Below are 18485 nucleotides of genomic sequence, written 5' to 3' on the forward strand. Positions count from 1 at the left end.
GGGGTGGGAGAAGGTTGCAGAGTGTCAGCTTTTGCTTTGTCCTCAGCCAGCCTTCTGTTCCCTCATCACCTCTAAGTTATACTTAGACACACTCACTGACACCACATACATAGTAAACAAAGGTTCTAAATGATGTGGGAGACAAAGGTAGAAGAAAAATATTTTTATTTCCTTACTGCCTACAGCCCATTGACAAGTCCTTGAAACAGGCAGAATGCCATTCCTCCAGGAACTCAGCTGCCTCCATGTTAAAACTTTGCTGAGGACAAAGCCAATCTTAGCCCAAACCCCAGATCCTGTAAGTCATTTTAACATATAAAAATTCTTTTGGAAATTTCCTTTATCTCTACTCCCACCCCCAAGATGCATACTGGCAGTCACCTCCCAAGCATACAACCCACACTATACATCTGAAGGGTCTCAGGACCAAGGTTTGACCGGATAGTAAAACACGATCTTTTCCTAACAACAGCTAGTCCCCTCCTGGTCCTGGAAACCTTGCTTCCAAATTCCCTAGGGACTTACCCTATCCCTGACTCCCTCCTAACTTGAAAGTATATAATGGGCCACTCCTCAGGACCCCAGTGCAGCTCTTTCTGCCCATGGGCCCTATTCCTGTGCTTCGATGAAACCATCTTTTTTGTGCATAACATCTCAAGAGCTCTTTCTTGGCTGTCAGCTTCGAACCCTAATGTCTTTCCTACAGCACTAAATCCATCTTTGTGGTGTTCATGACTTATGGCATGTTGCCCAGTATAGTCTGGCCCTTCCTTCACAAGATGAGTAATATCAAAGAATATAGGTGTTCAAAAGAAAAACCACATATCCATAATAGAGCCACTTAAGGCCCCAATCAGTAAACCAAGATTTAATAACTAACCTGACTACAGTTTCAACCCCCTCAGGAATGGACTTTTAACGGGCCAAGCTGGAATTTTCCAGAGGCAGTCTCCTGAAAGGCTCCACCCCTCTTAGGAGGGCAACCTTGCCTAAACACTGGATTCCTTCCTAATAAATGCTTTTTTTTTTTTTTTTAATGCCTTCTCTCAGCCTTTAAAAAAACCTTTCCTTTCCTGCAGCTCTGCAGAGCTTTCCTCTACTTACTGGATAGAATGTTGTTCAGTGCAAGAATCATTTAACAAAAACAATTAGATCTTCAATTTTACTTGGTTGAATTTTTTTTTTTTTTAAACACAGGTCAATTTTTTATATCATTATTTGAGGTTCAGTTTAAAAGGGTCTCAGGAATGTTTAGACTGGTTTGTTTGCTGTTGTTGTTTATGTGGAGGAATATACAGTTAATGTTTAAAAGGAATGTGTTTAACCCTGTATATGTCTCAGGCTATTCTGGCCTAGTCACAAAAACTGGGCAGAATTAATTGTCCTTAAACATGCACACAGATACACATATATATAAACATGTGCATGCATCACATAAATCCTCTTTTCTTGATCTCTGGCATTCTTCAGGGCATATTTCTTTTTCCTAAAAAATTAGACTGTTTGGATTTCATTGCTGAGACAAACTTGAGAATCATGTGGTAAGCCCTTCATGATCCGATGAGGCAAATGAGACCAGCGATTCTCAGGAGCTGCTCATAGACACACAGCGGTATCAGCAGGGAGAGACTCAGGCTGGAGGTAGATCCAGGGCTCTGGCTCACAGCCTTTAACCCTTTCAAGTGGCCCCCACTTGTTCGGCCTGGAGCTGGGGTCAGCCCTTGAGGTCAGCACAGCCAGCAGCTCTGCCAGCAGCTCTGCTGACTGAGCCACTGGCAGAGTTTGGGTGCAGGAAGCAGGTGTCTGCAGCACAGAAGTAGGTGGCTGAGTCTGCAGGCTGGGACTTCGTGATATAAAAGGAACTCTGCTGGAGGGTCTTATCAAAGGTGGCCCTCAGTCTTCCTGTCTGTTTTTCACCCTCATTTTCACGTATTAGTAGCAAGAAGACAAGGTCTCTTCCCAGATCTTGTCGATACCACTGGAAGACCACTGGAGAATAATTCGTGTAGTTACAGGTCAGCACCGCCTTCTCACCCTCCTGGATGCTCAGGGACTGTGGATTCTGTTCCATCTTTTGGCTGCTTACCCCTAGGCAGAAACACAATACCAGAAACAAGAGGTTTAGTCACTACATTGACACTCATAAGAGTCTCTTTTGGGGGGCAACTGGGTGGCTCAGTCGGTTGAACAGCTGACTCTTGATTTCAGCTATGGTCATAATCTCAGGGTCCTGGGATCAGGCCCTGCACTCAGCTCAGTGCTCAGCAGGGAGTCTGCTTTAGGATTCTCTCTTCCTCTCCCTCTGCCCCACCTCTGGATCACTCACATGCTCTCGCTCTCTCTCTCTCTAAAATAAATAAATATTTTTTTCTTCTTAAAGATTTTATGTATTTGTTTGACAGAGACATAGCAAGAGAGAGAAGACAAGCAGGGGGAGTAGTAGAGGGAGAAGCAGGCTCCTGCAGAGCCGAGAGCCTGATGGGGTCTCTATCCCAGGACTCTGGCATCATGACCTGAACAAAGGGAGATGCTAAATGACTGAGCCACCGAGGCACCCTTAAAATAAATAATTTTTTTTTAAAGTATCATATTTTTCTTTTCACAACTTCTTCGTTGATATAACCAAAGAAGCAGAATGGATCTTAGCCCTTCCCATCTCTATCCTGCGGGCTGGGTGCCTGGATCTCTTTGCCCTCATCACCAGGAAGCCTCCAACTCACAGTCCACTGGAAACCACAAAATCACCAGAATAACTCCCAGGAACAGTTTCATTCTTCTCCCCAGCTGTGGCCTGGCATGTGGACTCACTCTCCTGAAACAAAAAGCCATTCCCTTTAGTCTGGTGGGTGTCACTGGAGTTCATCTGTGGGAGGAAGTTTCTGCTTCCTACCCAATCAGTGACAAGCTTGTAGAGCCCTCTGCAGACACTCACTGACCTCATCCAGCTTTAGAGTGAACAGGGCTCAAAGCTGAGGGAGGAGCCAAATAGATAGGAAAGAGCGCCATCTTGTGTTCAGAAGGTTTTTACAATAACAAAGTGTGTTGAAGACAAGTGCTTCTCACTGTGCATACAAATTACCTAGGGATTTTGCTAAAATACAGATTGTTTTTCATTATGTCAAAGATCAACACTATCACTATCCTGTTCCTTACAACATCCTTCTAGCCAGACTAAGAATCAAATCGTCATGAGACAGATTAATAAGAGAAAATTAAATCTGATGTGCTTACAGGGAATCTACGCAGACATGGAAATTTCAAAGACAAAATGAGGTTTCTACGTCATTCTGAACTAAGGAAAAGGGGTTAGGGGTCTGGGACTTCAAAGGGAAGGAAGTAATTCACAAGAAGATGTAAAAGTAAATATTTGCTAAGCAAATGTTTGCTGGAGAACTCAGAGACAATGGGACATAGAGGACTTTGATCAGACAGACTTTGCTAAGTTCCTCCCTGTCTACCATACTTAATTCACAGTATAATGTAGTTATTTACAGTGATAGTTGTCTTCCTGGAGCAGATAGCTTATCTCAATTCTTATTAGGCTGGGGGGTGGTGGTGTGTGGATAAGAGTTTTTCCTGAATCTTCTGGATTTTGATTGCCTTTTAACTGAAAATAACCTTCAAGCCAAAGTGACCCATTTTGGGGCAGCCAGTCTATGGCTCCCACAGTTGGGTCTCCAGTGGGACTGGATAGTCTATATTTCTAACAAGATTCCTGGCAATGCCGATGCCTCTACCTGAAGTAGCAGGACTATATGAATGCTCGTCTTGGTCCAGAAAAGGGAATTTGCAGTATTAAGATTTGATACAGGACAAATGATCACATTTCCAAAGGGTTCAGTTCCACCGCCCTCACTATTCTTTTTCTACAACAGCCAGAGGATGTCACCAGCTGTCGATAATGTAAAGCACAGGAGAGCACGTGCCTGAATTCTAGGAAAAGTGCTCAGATCCAGGGAGTGAACCTCCTCTCTTCACTCCTCCTGGCCTTCCCACAGGCAGGAAAATTATGGCTTTTGTAAGAGCCTATTCAGCCAGAGTGGCCCCACCCAGGTTGAACTGCCAGTTTGTTGTAAAACTTAAATTGACTCTGCTCCCCACCCCAGGAGAACTTACTTAAAAACAAGTCCTGGAAACCAGTCCCACGTAACAAAGTCCAAATACAAGAGTGGGTCAGGCCAGGAGGAGGTATTCAATCAGTGGGGGTGCATACTGTCTCCTAGCTACCAAGGAGTATGGGCCCCGCCCTTTGGGCACCAATTCTAACTAAGGTGATAGGCTGGTTCAAATGTCTACTAGGGTAAATTGTAATTTAATTGGTCACCTAGCATAATGGTGCAGCTTTCTCTGTGTGTTACAATTTCATTGGCCACCTGTGTGTGGCCGGGCCCAACCACGTGGCCTTTGCTGTATAAAAGTCTGTGAAACAAACAAGGGTCGCCCTCTTTTGTAAGAGGTGTGCCCCGAATGTTTGGTTTGATTTTTTTTTTTTTTACAGATTTTATTTATTTATTTGACATACAGAGATCACAAGTAGGCAGAGAAGCAGGCAAAGAGAGAGAGAGAGAGAGGAGGGATCAGGCTCCCCGCTGAGCAGAAAGTCCAATGCAGGCAGAACGTCCAATGCAGGGATCAATCCCCGGACCCTGGGATCATGACCTGAGCCAAAGACAGAGGTTTTAACCCACTGAGCCACCCAGGCGCCCCTAGACTTGATTATTTTTTTTAAAGATTTATTTTTATTTATTTGAGAGAGAGAGACAGTGAGAGAGAGCATGAGCGAGGAGAAGGTCAGAGGGAGAAGCAGACTCCCCATGGAGCTGGGAGCCTGATGCAGGACTCGATCCCGGGACTCCGGGATCATGACCTGAGCTGAAGGCAGTCGTCCAACCAACTGAGCCACCCAGGCATCCCCCTTGGTTTGATTCTTGATGCTTGGCACGAAATAAAGCTTTGCTTGACCTTTGCTTTGTATCGGTCTCTCTCCTTTAATCATGGACCCATTATTGGGGGACCCAACACTTTGACTTCAAGAGATCTTTCTTCTTGATCTTGTTGAGATAGTGTAATAAATACTCACTTAAAATCCAGCAGAAACTCAAATCAGGGAAGTTTCCCAGTTCATGCAGAACCATACTCCCTGGAAGGTCAATTTTTTTTTTTTAATACAACAGATTGCGTATATCAGAATTTCTTTCTTTCCTACTTTGTTAATGACATGGTGGCTGTATTGTTGTCACTTCCTCAAATACATTTAAGCCATTCTGTGGCTTTAACAATAGAGGGATGGATAGATGGACAGACAGGCAAATAAATGCATGGAAGGAAGAAAGGAGAATGGGCTAGTATATGCTGAGAAATAAAGCTGGAAGGAGAGTTTGGGTCTAGATAGCAAACGATTTTGAATGCTTGAGTTTATAGCTTATCTATTAGCAAACAACAACAACAACAACAAAACCCTACAGAGGCTTTTCAGCAAGTAAGTAATCTTATAAAAGTCCTATACATTTAACCTGGACGCTTGTCCACAGGAGAAATTTGGAGACAGAGGTTGATCGGCATTGTGGACTGTGTTCCAGCCTTAAGCTGTCCAGGCTCTGAAACCCACTTTTGCATTTAATCTCTAGCTGAGCTTGGGCAAGCTACTTAATGTAATTGTGTATAAAACAGAAATATTATCAGAAGTTATGAGGAGACCTGGATGGACTAATGTACATAAAACTCTTTGTACATACATCGCACACAGTAAGAACGCAGTAAATGGGAACTGTCTAAGTAAAGGGATGCAACGCAGGCTGCTGGGCCAGCCCTCACACTGTGAACCATAGTCAGTGAGCCACAGCTCACTGAGCTTCAGGGCTAGGAGGAATTTTAGAGAATTTGCAGATAAGGATTAGAGATACCTTAAATCAACTAGAAAATGGAAAAAACGAGAATGAAAAGAGAAAAATCACTGCTTATTCTGCTAAGCAAGGATATACATTATCAATATCTTGTGAATTACTTTCCAAACTTTGTGCTGTTCGTATTTTCCCTACGTAGCAATCACACGGGGTGCCTGGGTGGCTCAGTGGGTTAGGCCTCTGCCTTTGGCTTAGGTCCTGATCTCAGGGTCCTGGGATTGAGCCCTACATGAAGCTCTCTGCTCAGCAGGGAGCCTGCTTCCCTCCCCCCACCCCCCCACCTGCTGTTCTACCTACTTGTGATCTCTGCCTGGCAAATAAGCAAATAAATAGTCTCTTTTAAAAAAAAAATAGCAATCACACCAGCTCATATCTTGATAACCATTATAGATTCTCTTTACAAGTGCCATTTATTTGCTATATAATATTCCATTTGGACGACTAAGCCCTTCCCCCCCCCCCTTTTTAACGGTTTATTTATTTATTTGAGAGAGAAAGAAAGAGCAGGGGGAGGAACAGAGGGAGAGAAAGAGAGAATCCACAAGCAGACTCCTTGCTGAGCAGGAAGCTGAACATGGTGCTCGATTCCAGGACCCTGACATCACGACCTGAGCAGAAATCAAGAGTCAGACACTTAACTGACTGAGCCACCCAGGCACCCCAAGCCTTTCCCTTTAAGATTAGACATTTTCATTTTAAATTTGGGGTAATATAAATAACTTCCCAAATAACTTTGTAAATAATTATTTTCATATGCATGGAGGGTTTTCCTGAAGACAAGTTTTCCAGGGAAAAAAATTACAAGGAAATTAATCTGGTTTTTACTAAGTCATGTTTTTTAATTACTTTCCAAAATAGCTTACAAAGTTATTCTCCCACTAGTGTATGTTTATTTCACAACATTTTGCTCAAATTCTCTGTTCTTTAATATTGCTATTAAATTATTCCTACAACTCCCTAATGTTTTTTTAAAGTTATTTCTATACATTTTTAAGAATACCAGTGGGTTTAAACATTTTCCATGTGTTTTGAACCATTTATTTTTTTCCTGTGCAAGTGTCCTCATCACATCTTCTGTATATTTACCTATTTCGATATTAATGTTTTCCTTTTTAAGCATATAGAAATTATGCAGAAGAATTATTAATCTTTTGTGAGATTAACAGCAAGTTATCAGTAAACTGGTTTGAATGTAATTTTGGTCATTTTTTCATATAATAAATTAGTTTTTAATATTTATGTAATTAATTATTCTATTTTTCCCATGATTTCATTCACTGTTCTTAAGTTTAGAAAATTCTTCTTCAGTTTGTTGACTAACACACATTCATATTTTTTACTAACAACTCTTGATTTAATTACTTTAATCTCTCTGGAATTTATTTCATCATGTGAGGTACTTCATTTATTTGCCCAACCAATATTTATTGATTGCCTATTGATTTTGCAACACTTTCGTTTTCAAATAGTCAACTTTGTGCTTTTCAAATTAGAGTACTCTTGCCTCAAGATAAAATGTAATAAATATCATGCATCAGCTAGGAGCACTTTTATTACTGAAAAATTGGAGAATAGGTAAATTATTTACAAGATTATGTCGCGTTAAAATTAACATGGATATATAATGCAGTAAAATAAAGATGATAACTCAAAAATTTTAAAGTAAACATGAGATTGCTTGTACTTTCATCAGACTACTTTGGGCGACTCTGCCCACACATCCAGATTTCAAGAAGGAAAAGGTCATGTTTGGTGGCCCTCCCCTGTAGGGATGCTTCAGGAGAAAGTATGAGAACCTCTTATCTGAACAATTGATTCAACAGAATTTGAGGATAATCCTGTTCTTCCCCATAATTTAGAATTCCTCTTTTGTTTTATTCAAAGTCTTTCATATTCAAGTCCATTCCTTGTTTTTCCACTGTCTTTGTACTAGTTATTACTATCATTTATATTGGTATTATCATTATTGGCTACCACATATAACAAGCTATTTAAAGGGTAACATTTGAATTAAGAAAAGTATTTAATCATTCCCACAAATATAAGGAAATGATTAAAGAAGAAATAAAATGGTGACATAAAATCACTCATAAAATCATTAAAAGTTCAATTTCTTAAGATTTGATAAACGTGAATGCTCAGATTATGATATAATGTTAAGTGGAAGTAAGTTCAAATACCAGTCTGCGTGCTTCTAATCTTTTTTTTTAATATTTTATTTATTTATTTGACAGAGAGAGAGAGAGAGATCACAAGCAGGCAGAGAGGCAGGCAGAGAGAGGAGGAAGCAGGCTCACCGCCAAGCAGAGAGCCCGATGCAGGGCTCGATCCCGGAACCCTGAGATCATGACCTGAGCTGAAGGCAGAGGCTTAACCCACTGAGCCACCCAGGCGCCCCATTTGTGCTTATAATCTTTAACAAGAGTTTAATAAAGAAGGTATACCAGATGTTAGCCATGATTTATCTGGATAATAGCGTTATGTTTGAACTTCCTATTATATATATATTCTTCGTTTTCCTCCTATAACATGGAGTTAACATTTCTATAATCAGAAAAAGTTAATGAATGCTATTATTAAAAGGTAAAAAACCAGGGCGCCTGGATGGCTCTGTGGGTTAAAGCCTCTGTCTTCAGTTCAGGTCATGAACCCAGGGTCCTGGGATCGAGCCCCGCATTGGTCTCCTGGGATTGAGCCCCGCATTGGTCTCTCTGCTTAGCAGGGAGCCTGCTTCCCCATCTCTCTCTGCCTTCCTCTCTGCCTACTTGTGATCTCTCTCTCGCTCTGTCAAATAAATAAAATCTTTTTAAACAAATAAAAGGTAAAAAATCTTTCCATCAAGCAGAGTACTCCCTGACATTGTCCTTTGTAAAGTGTAACTCTGAACAGTACCCAAAACATGAACCTTAAAGCCCAGATACTTAACTAAGAAATCACTAACTCCCTTAAGTGTTCATTCCAAATGTTCTTACACTTATTGGGTCATTCTGAAACTGACATTCTTTAAGATCAGTTAGAATATTTATACATATATATATTTTTTTAAAAGAATGTTTATTTAAGATGGAATATGGCAAAATCTCTGGCTTGAAGGCTGGTGACAAAGGGAAAAAGAGTGGGGCTTCCACCCCAGTCTTAGGTTTGGGGGCAGGCTGCAGGTGCCTGGGGACCACTGTGCTCTTGTTGCACAGAAGTAGGTGGCTGAGTCCCTAGGATGGGTGGCTGTGTCTTGCAGGGAAAGATGCTTGTCCTTCTTATTAAGTAGGACGGTGAGTCTTTGTTCTTGTTTCTTGACCACATTTGAAAGAGTATATATAAGCAACTGGAGGCCTTTTCCAGGTTCTTGCTTGTACCAAAAGAAGTAGTCGGAGGCACTGTCTGTGTAAGTGCAGTTGATAACAAAGCTGCCTCCCTCCCGGACAGTCAACAAAGAAGGGTGCTGCTGTATCTCTTCTCCTCTACTAAACCCTGTGGGGGAAAACAAAAAAAAAAAAGGTCAGACAAAATCATTAGGTCATCATTCTCCAGAGTTTTTGTTTCTTTTTTGCTGCAGCAACTTCAGGAAGTCTGGAAAAAGCTAATCTCCTTTTCAGACTTCTAATACTAAGACACCCTTTACCCGAAAGTTTTCCACTCACAGTCCAGCTGCAGCCACAAGAACAGGAACATTCCAATAAGTGTCTTCATTGTTCCTCCAGCTGGGATCTGCAATCTCCAGCCAGGAAAGTTACTTCTAATACCAGGTTATTTCTTTCCTTCCTCAAATACACAGTGGTTTCTTAAACTGTCTACACAGGCATCTGCTTCTGTCTTTAACTTACTCTCACAGTCAACCAAAAGGACCCTTTCACATAATCTGCATCAGCAGAGATGCTTCGCCATCTTGTGGTCGGGTGCCCAACTGCAAAACCAGCTGGTCCAATCCTCTTTTCTCCCTGTATCTATGGGAGAGGAACAAACAAAACAGCAATAGATTAAATAAATTAAGTTCTTGTCACCTTCACAGTGGGGATCCTGGTGATCGGAGCTGAAGTGATGGGGGGGACTACCAACTGATGATCAGTAGATGTCTTTATTTCTTACAATCACTTCTTTTATAACTTCCACAAGATCCAATTACAAACAGGATATAGATTTATGTGCAAGATGTGGGCTACATGTGAGATGCGATTTGCGTGCAGGCAATCAAGTGAGACAAGTGAACAACCATTATCTTGTAGCTTTCAGTGATAATATCTCTTAGCTTTAAATGACAAGAGCAAGTTAAGGATTCTCCACACTTATCAGATCCATCTAAAGGAGAACAAGAAAACACTCCAGGGATCCTCCCATGTTTAATCTGGCCTTGACCCAGGAAGACTCTTGCCCTCCATCTCGTGGAGTTTTCTCACAGGATTCGACATGACTCCAGTCACATTGGTGAGGATCTGGGTTGTGTTACAACAGTTCTGAGTGTGTCTCCAATCAGAAGTTATGTGGATTAGCAGAAAGCAAGCATAGTGAGAAGGTAGGGTTCAGAATTCCATTACATCTTCTCAACACAGTATTGAGTCATTTTAAATAAATTTGAAGAAGTTACATGTTTCCCACATTTTTTCAACAGGCTTAGTCTACTTGAAATCAGGAAAATGTCAATGGATAAATGCATAAAGAAGATGTAGTATATAGGGACACCTGGGTGGCTCAGTCAGTTAATCATCTGACTCTTGCTTTTGGCTCAGGTCATGATGTCAGATCTGTGGGATCAAGCCCCGACTAGAGCTCTGTGCTCACCATGGAGTCTGCTTGCCCCTTTCCCTCTGGTCCTCTCCCCCAACTCTCTCTCTTAAACTTACACAGTGTTATATGTCAATTATATCAATTTTTTAAAAACCTGATGAAAAATACATACATAATTTTTATTATTTTTTTTAGTGTAGTTGACACACAATGTTAACATTAGTTTCTGGTGTACATCATAGTGATTTGACTAGTTTAAACATTATGCTCTGCTCCCCACAAGTGTAGCTCCCATCTGGCACCATACAGTGCTACTACAGTATCACTGTCTATATTCCCTACGCTGTGCCTTTTATTCCCATGACTTATTCATCCCATAACTGGAAGCCTGTATCTCCTGCTCCCCTTCCCCCCCGTGTTGCCCCTCCTCCACCCTCTCCCCTCAGGCAACCACTAGTAAATACATCTTGAATGCAGTCACAAATTTCAATATTCACCACCATAACCTTAATCCAGGCTATTATCTGCCTTCACCTGAACTGTTGCAATAGTCTTCTAACTGGTCTCCTTCCTAGTTCTGCCCTCTACAACCCACTCACTACATAGCAGCAAGACAGTACTAGAACATAAACTAGATCATGTCAATGTGGAGCTCTTATTTAGTCAATGACTCTGATATTATATTTAGAATAAAAACTATACTCCTTTCAAAGATCCGCAAGATCTGGCCCCAGACTACTTCTCCTACCTTATACTTCTGATACTATCTTATACTTCTGATTCTCACTCCCCTGAATTTGCTGGCTTTGCCCAATTGTTTTTTATTCTTCAAGTCTCAGATTCAAAACCATATTTTTATAAAAACTTGTACATGAATGTTCATAAGCATTATTCATCATAGCCAAATGGTGGAAATAACCCAAATGTCCATCAAATGACAAATGGATAAACACAGTTTCATATATCTCTATAACAGAACATCATTCTGTCTTAAAAAGTAATGAAATACTGAGACATGCTACAACATGGATGAATCTGGAAAATAGGCTACAGCGAAGTAAGCCAGACACTAAAGGACAAATATTACGATTCGTTCCACTGATAGAAGGTACCTAGAACAGGCTAATTACTTAATTATATGACACATCTCTGAATATCTCAAACCTTGATTCTCTTCTTCTACCCACATCCTTAAGTACTGAGGGCCATAGGACATACCCAAGCTAGTTTTTTGCAGTTTCACATCCTAATACTGAGTGAGTGGACAACAGTAGGCAGAAGGAACAGTCCAGGAAGCAATTCCACACTAGGAATGGTTAGCAGAAACTTAACTATATATAGAAATCACTATAAATCACGCTAAATATATCTCACTAATGTAAACTAAATGTGTCCTCAACTCAATCTCACCTCTGCCAGATTTCCCAAAAATGTTTGGAGCCACTCCAACACCACCTAAACAAGGGCAAGCCCGGCAGAGGTGTAGTTAGCATGGAAAAAGACTGGTTTTGTCCAATTGATCTTAAAATAGCTTACTTCCAAAATTTTCAGATACAGAAAATGTGACTGTATTATAGGACTCCTCCCAGAACTTGGCCTCCATCAAATTTTATTGGGTCTTGGAAGCTCTTCCTGTCTTTGTGCCATAGTCTTGGCCCCCATGTCCCCCTATGAGCTGTTCCCCCAAACATGGACTATGACCCTTCTGAAACATAAATCAGATTAGAGCACCTATTTAAAAGCCCTCAAATGCTTCCCATTTCATAGAGAATAATATATGAATGTAAACACAATGGTAGAAGGCCACATATGATAGGGCCCTTAACTATCTCTTTGACATATCACTACCACTCCCCCCTCACTACCTTCTAGGAACATGAGCCTTCTGTCACAAATATATCAATTTTGCTTCTGCCTCATGGCCATTGTTGCATTTGAAAACTTCCTTCTCCTAGGTTTTATCACCTTGCTTTTTTGTCATTTTTGTCATTGAACACAGTTCAAATGTCATCATTCCAGAGAGCTCAGATGTCATCACTGTGATTGTCTTTCATATTATTTTATTTTCTTAATGTCACTTAAATCTTGAAGTAATTTATGCAATTGTTTCCTTGTCCTATCTCCCCACAGTAGAATAAAAATTCCACACATACAGGAAACTTATCTGTACTGTGGAATTAGATATCTTCAACCAGATACTGGTGCCTATCACATCACACTACAGAATAAATATTTGTTGAGTGAATGCACATCTGGATGATCTCGGAATGAAATAATTTTGACTACCTCTCTTAGAAGAAAGCAGATCCCCGGTAGGGCCTGGTAGGTCCAGGGTTGAATCCTGGGATGACCCTGGTCTCATTTGTCTTCTGGCCTCTGCTGCCTGGGTCACTGAGACCTTCTGGGGGAGGCAGTGGGTGCTTCTGTAGAACTGAGGATAATAGGTGAGTCCTCACTTCATAAGGGACCTCGAACCAGCTTTTCCTTTGATGTCACTAGTGGAAAATTATCAAAATATGCTTCTTTATTCCTTGACTTTTATGAAAACATTCTGCATATTTATCACTGTAAATAATGTGATTTTTAAGTTTCTGAGAAGGTAGTCAGAGTGTAGGGATTGAGAACATGGGATCTGAAGTCAGATTGCTTCTCTTCCAAGAGTGGGCCTGTGGATTAGGAATTTGGCTTTTTAAAGTCAGTTACCTTTTTATTTCTTAAGCTTCTAACCCTTGTTGTAAAAAAATGGGGGTGGGGATAACACAACACCTGCACTATAAGGTGTCAAGGAGATGACATGATACTAAAGATGTTTGTACAATGCTCACCGCACATGCTGTTATCCAAACGTTAGCTATTTGCTATTAGCTACATAGCTACTTTGCTATTATATTTGTTATTCAGAACCTCCAGGAACTAAAAGTCACAGGCTTAAGCAGGGCCAAATAAAACTAGGCTCTTTTTCACCCTTCTCCAAAGCTGAGCTATGCGTTCATATTAACAGGTCCGTTGTACCTGCCGCACACAACATGGGTGGGGTTCACACCGTAAGAACTTATTTAGTGTCTGCTCATTGAAGCTCTAGCTTTTGACCCTGAGTTGGATGTTTCTACTGTTTCCTTAAACATGGATTTGAATCTTGCCATTGTTTTTAGAATCTCTAAGGGCTCCATGTTAGCAGTATAGGTCTATAATTATAGAGAGAAGGAAAAGACTGACCAAACGAATAAGGAAACTCAAGGCTACACATCGCTGCTGTACAAGGCCTCCTGGGGGAAGGGCGGGGGGGCTGCAGGTGCAGCTGCAGTTTGGGTGCAGGCTGCAGATCACCTGGGAGCACTGTGCCTCCACTGCACACAGGTAGGTGGCTGAGTCTTCCAGTTGAGAGGCCCTGATGTAGAGGGTGCTGGACCATTCCTTAGTATTCACTGTGCAGTTTAACCTCCCACTGTGCTGCATCCCTGAAGCTATGAAAAACAGCCGGGTGAGGCCGCCGCCCCTGGGGTGCTGTTGGAACCACTGCACACTGTATGGACTGCTAGAAAAATTGCACTTCAGAGTAGAGCTGGCTCCCTCCTGAAGGCTCAGGGCTGAAGGGCTCTGCTCCACATTCATCCCTCTCACCCCTGCGTGGAAAGAGAAAAACAATGATATCACTGGGGAGTCATAGATGTAGTTTTTAAACCTGTGAAGTATCCCAAGAAACACCCCTGAGGATGTAGGACTCTAGGAGCTCAGTGTCAGCTCCCCCCACCCCTTCCAGCTGTGGACCACTCCCCAGCCCCAGCCCCATCTGGAACATCCCTACTCACAGCAAACCTGGAGCCACAGGAGCCCCAGCAGTGCTCCGCAGTGTCTTCTCATGATTCCTTGTCTAGTTGCTTAGTTATCAACACCCCTTCTGTGCAGAGTATAGCGTCTTGGGTCTAGATAAGTTGTGTTCTTACAGTCAGTCCATTCCACCACAATCACAAAACACCAATCACGCTCACATTTGAGCTTTGTCATTTTCCTTCTTAAGAGGAAACTCTACCCATGATGGCCCAGCCCTGGCTGAGTGTGTAAGGTTTCTCGGGGGTGTGCGTGTGTTGGAGGTGGAGGATTCAGGCTGGAGGGGAGAGAGGAAGGACTAAAGGAAGATATCTAACTTTCCCAGTCTTTCTGTTTTGTTTTTCAGAACTCTTTTAGGTATGGAAAGTCTGAACAGAGGGTAAGGAAAGTGAGATGACAACTCAGACAGAAATAGGGACCCTGTTGGGTCAATACGTCCTGGGAGATAACTGCAGTGAGGCTGCTTTCTAAACAGGGATCAACACATGTACTTTAACAGAGAATGGAGAATTTATTTATATGGAATATATAACAAAGGAAAACTGTTTCAGAGTGCATATCTTTTTGTTAATCTCCTTTGTTAGAAGTTCATCTTAAGAATTTTTAGTTATAAAAATTAGGAGAAAAGGAAAATATAAGTGTTTTCTACTGGAGCCTCCAGCCCACTTGGATTTAACAGATTCCTATTCTCAACTGCACTCCAGTAATCTTCTCTGTCTTATTAGCACAGTCCTGGTCCCCCTCAACCTGATCCATTAATGCACTTATGGAGATCAGAGCTCCACCTCTTTGAGATTATATTAAAATGGAAGAGCTGAGTAAATGACAGAAACTTTCAGTAAATATTCTCCCTGTATGCTTAGTGATCTTATTTTCTCACATTTTCCTCAGTCCCTTCCTCTACTGTTAACCTTCATTTTCCATTTTCAAATATTGACACACACAGATGGAATTATCTAGTATCTTAAGAAAAGTTGCTCAGTCAGGGGGAGGCCTAGAGTCCCCCCTAATGGATTAAAACTATCAACATAGACTGTCATGGTACTCTCCTGCCTGGTCACTGGTCAGATGGGCAATTACCACACAAAATCACTGTCCCATGGGAAGTGATCGTCTGAACAAGTTCCAGCCTCCAGTCTGTTGGAGCCACTGTGTTTTTCTCATGAATTGTCTTTTCCTCACAAATCCTGATTCTTTGAAGAGTACCACCATGTCTGCACCAAGAGCTAAGCAGTTTAGTCCCCTCTGCCCTCTTGTCTTAATAGAACATGAGATCTTATTGAAAATGGCCCAGGTTGGTCCCTTTGACTCACTTGAAGTCTCACATTCTCCAGAAGTTTGTGTTCATCTCTCCCTGCAGTCCCAGACTCTGTGTCATTCACAGCACAGAAATACTTGGCCGTGTTGCTCCCATGGGCTGAGGGTTTCCTCAGGTGGAAGGAGGTTTTAGTCTTCCGAAATTCAGCCTCAAAACCTATGATGCCTTTAACCAGAGTGTCCCCTGATATGTACAGGAGGAGAAGCTGGAGGCCTTGGTTGGGGTTCTGCACGTACCAGTAGAGATAGGACTGGAGAGAAGATGAGTGGCTGCACCTCAGCTCCAGAGGGGATTCTTCAGAGACAGTGACGTGCACATCCAGCTGGGTCACCGACTGGGCTCCAGTTCCTCCTGAAACATCAATGCTGAGTCAGTGAGTCCAGAATCTTGCACATTCCAGAATAAGCACAATAAGCACATTCCAGAGAGTTTGGAAGAGTTCTTTCCTTGACAAATTCGACTTCTAAATTCTTCATATGCTACTGTCTGCAAAGAGGTGGCTCCATCTGGACTCCTCAAGTCAACTCTGGGAAGGAGGAGCTAAAGGAAGGAAGCGGAGCTTCAACTTTGTTTCTCGTTTGTACAACATCGCCCTCTGGAGGCCAAACATAAGTAGTTCTTCTAGTAAGCCTTGTCCTGTCCATTGTTACTTCAGGCGTCATTGGAAAGGGATTCACAAAGGAACAAGCAGAATCCCTAATCAAAACTCCCACAACTGGGAGTTTTAAGCCAAAAAAGGTTTAAAAAGTAAAAAATAAAAGAAGGTAGGTTCTTCTTAGTAGATAAGTACTTAAAAGAATATTAAAAAATGAGAAAATGAAATTATGTTGTTCTTTTCCACAAAAGTAAAAATTTAAAAAAAATAATTAGAAACTGCAGAGGGAAAAATGTACAAGAAAGAGGTGATAAAAATGTGAAATTATTTTAAAGAACATAGGGAATTTAGAAAAAGAAAACCTGGGGCGCCTGGGTGGCTCAGTGGGTTAAAGCCTCTGCCTGCGGCTCAGGTCATGATCTCAGGGTCCTGGGATCGATCCAGCCCCACATCGGGCTCTCTGCTCAGTGGGGAGCCTGCTTCCCCCCTCTCTCTCTTTCTGCCTCTCTGCTTACTTGTGATCTCTGTCTGTCAAATAAATAAATAAAATCTTTAAAAAAAAAAAAAAAGAAAGAAAAAGAAAACCAAATTAATGATGCTAGGAATTTTCGGGTGGGGGGGCAGCTATGGCACTGGTTTGTTTTTGTTTTTTAAGTAATCTCTACACCCAACATGGACCTCAAACTTAAAACCCAGAGATCAAGAGTCGCATATTCTACCAGCTGAGGCAGCCAGGCTCCTTGACATTGACTATCTAGAGTAGGAAATATTCTCTCTACATTGCCTTACATTTGAGAGGAGTGAACACACTGACTAACATGATGGACCAGTAGGTAGAGGCTAGGGATCTTATTTAAAAGACAGAAGTAAAAAGTAATATAACTATCAAACATAATATAAATGAGCTTTCATTGTGGGAAACAAATGGTTAGTAACAACTTAATTAAGCAGTGAGTATTCCTGTTTTTCATAACTTCATCTAAGACAGAGGTCAATATGGAAAAATTTCTATAAAATTTCTATAAAATCTAAGTTAAGAAGTTAGGCATATCTAACAAGTCTTGGTAAGAGTGATAAATTTCTCCTGAAACCCTAAGCCCTTCACCAGCCTCCAGCCTATAAGAGAAGTTGAGATATATAGAAAGGAAGAAAGAATTCTTTGAAAAGTATTCATAGACAGGGCCCTGGGGCATTTCCTCTGTCTTCTTTCTAAGAAAAGAAATATTGTCCTCCAAGCTAAGTGGCATAGCACAAGAACCCCTGAGAAGGCTGAGGAGAAATTGTGTGTGTGCATATGTGAGTCTGGAAATGCATCTGAGTAACACAGGCTACGTGCCTGTAATGTGCTTAGTGCAGTGATGAGACTTAAGCCAGAGCCCTGCTCTCATGAGTACTTAATGAATACTTCTGCTCTGCTCGCTATGATGGAAGCCATAATGCTAAATCAGAACAGGGTTGTGTACTTTGATAAACTACTGACTGTCAGAAACCCAGACAAAAAGTCATCCTGGTTTTTGCAATACAAAGGTCTGAACATAATCATTTATTTACACACACTATCTTCAGCCGGGAGGCAGAGAGTCACCCATCCATCCTGGGAGTCCAGTCACCAATCATTCCATGAACCATCATTTATCCACTTGAACTTTTTTGAAAGCCATGCCTTGGGGATCATTTTGCAAAAAAGTCATGTGATCTTTCTACAGAAAAACAGCTATTTGATTTATTGATTTTTTTTTTTAAGTCAAAGATAACAAGACCTAGAATTTTATCTCCCCGCCCCAATTTCTTATATTTCTTTAGGTCTTCTCTAATTTATGAAGAGTCTGAACCCACAAGATTTTATGTCATCCTCCAGTTTTATAGGGTTGGCAGATCAGGTTTCATAACCTCATTAGACAGAAATGATAATATGGGATATTCATAGCATTTGTCTGGCAGATATTGATTAAGTGCTGGACATTTAATGTGACACTATTTTAAATTTATTTTTATTATTTTATTTTATTTTTATTTTAAAGATTTTATTTACTTACTTCCTTATTATTTGAAAGAGAAAGAGAGAAAGAGCGTGCACATGAGGGTGGGAGTGGCAGAGGGACGAGGAAGAGGGAGAACCTCA

At 41.3% G+C, this 18485-nt stretch overlaps 1 long non-coding RNA gene and 1 gene segment (V, D, J or C); both read right to left on the reverse strand.

Moving 5' to 3' along the window:
- Positions 1-1148: 1148 nt before the first annotated feature.
- On the reverse strand, positions 1149-2900 carry LOC309866790. Its single transcript, XR_014312806.1, has 2 exons — positions 2721-2900; positions 1149-2088 (listed from the first exon to the last, which is right to left on the reverse strand). It is a non-coding gene; the product is annotated as an uncharacterized lncRNA (long non-coding RNA).
- A 3818-nt stretch (positions 2901-6718) lies between these two features.
- Positions 6719-14801, reverse strand: LOC309866792 (T cell receptor alpha variable 22-like). The segment is given in 4 exons: positions 14432-14801; positions 13950-14245; positions 9725-9844; positions 6719-9371 (listed from the first exon to the last, which is right to left on the reverse strand).
- Between the last annotated feature and the right edge of the window lie 3684 nt (positions 14802-18485).

This window comes from Mustela nivalis, assembly GCF_964662115.1.
Source record: "Mustela nivalis genome assembly, chromosome: 6".
NCBI lineage: Eukaryota > Metazoa > Chordata > Mammalia > Carnivora > Mustelidae > Mustela > Mustela nivalis.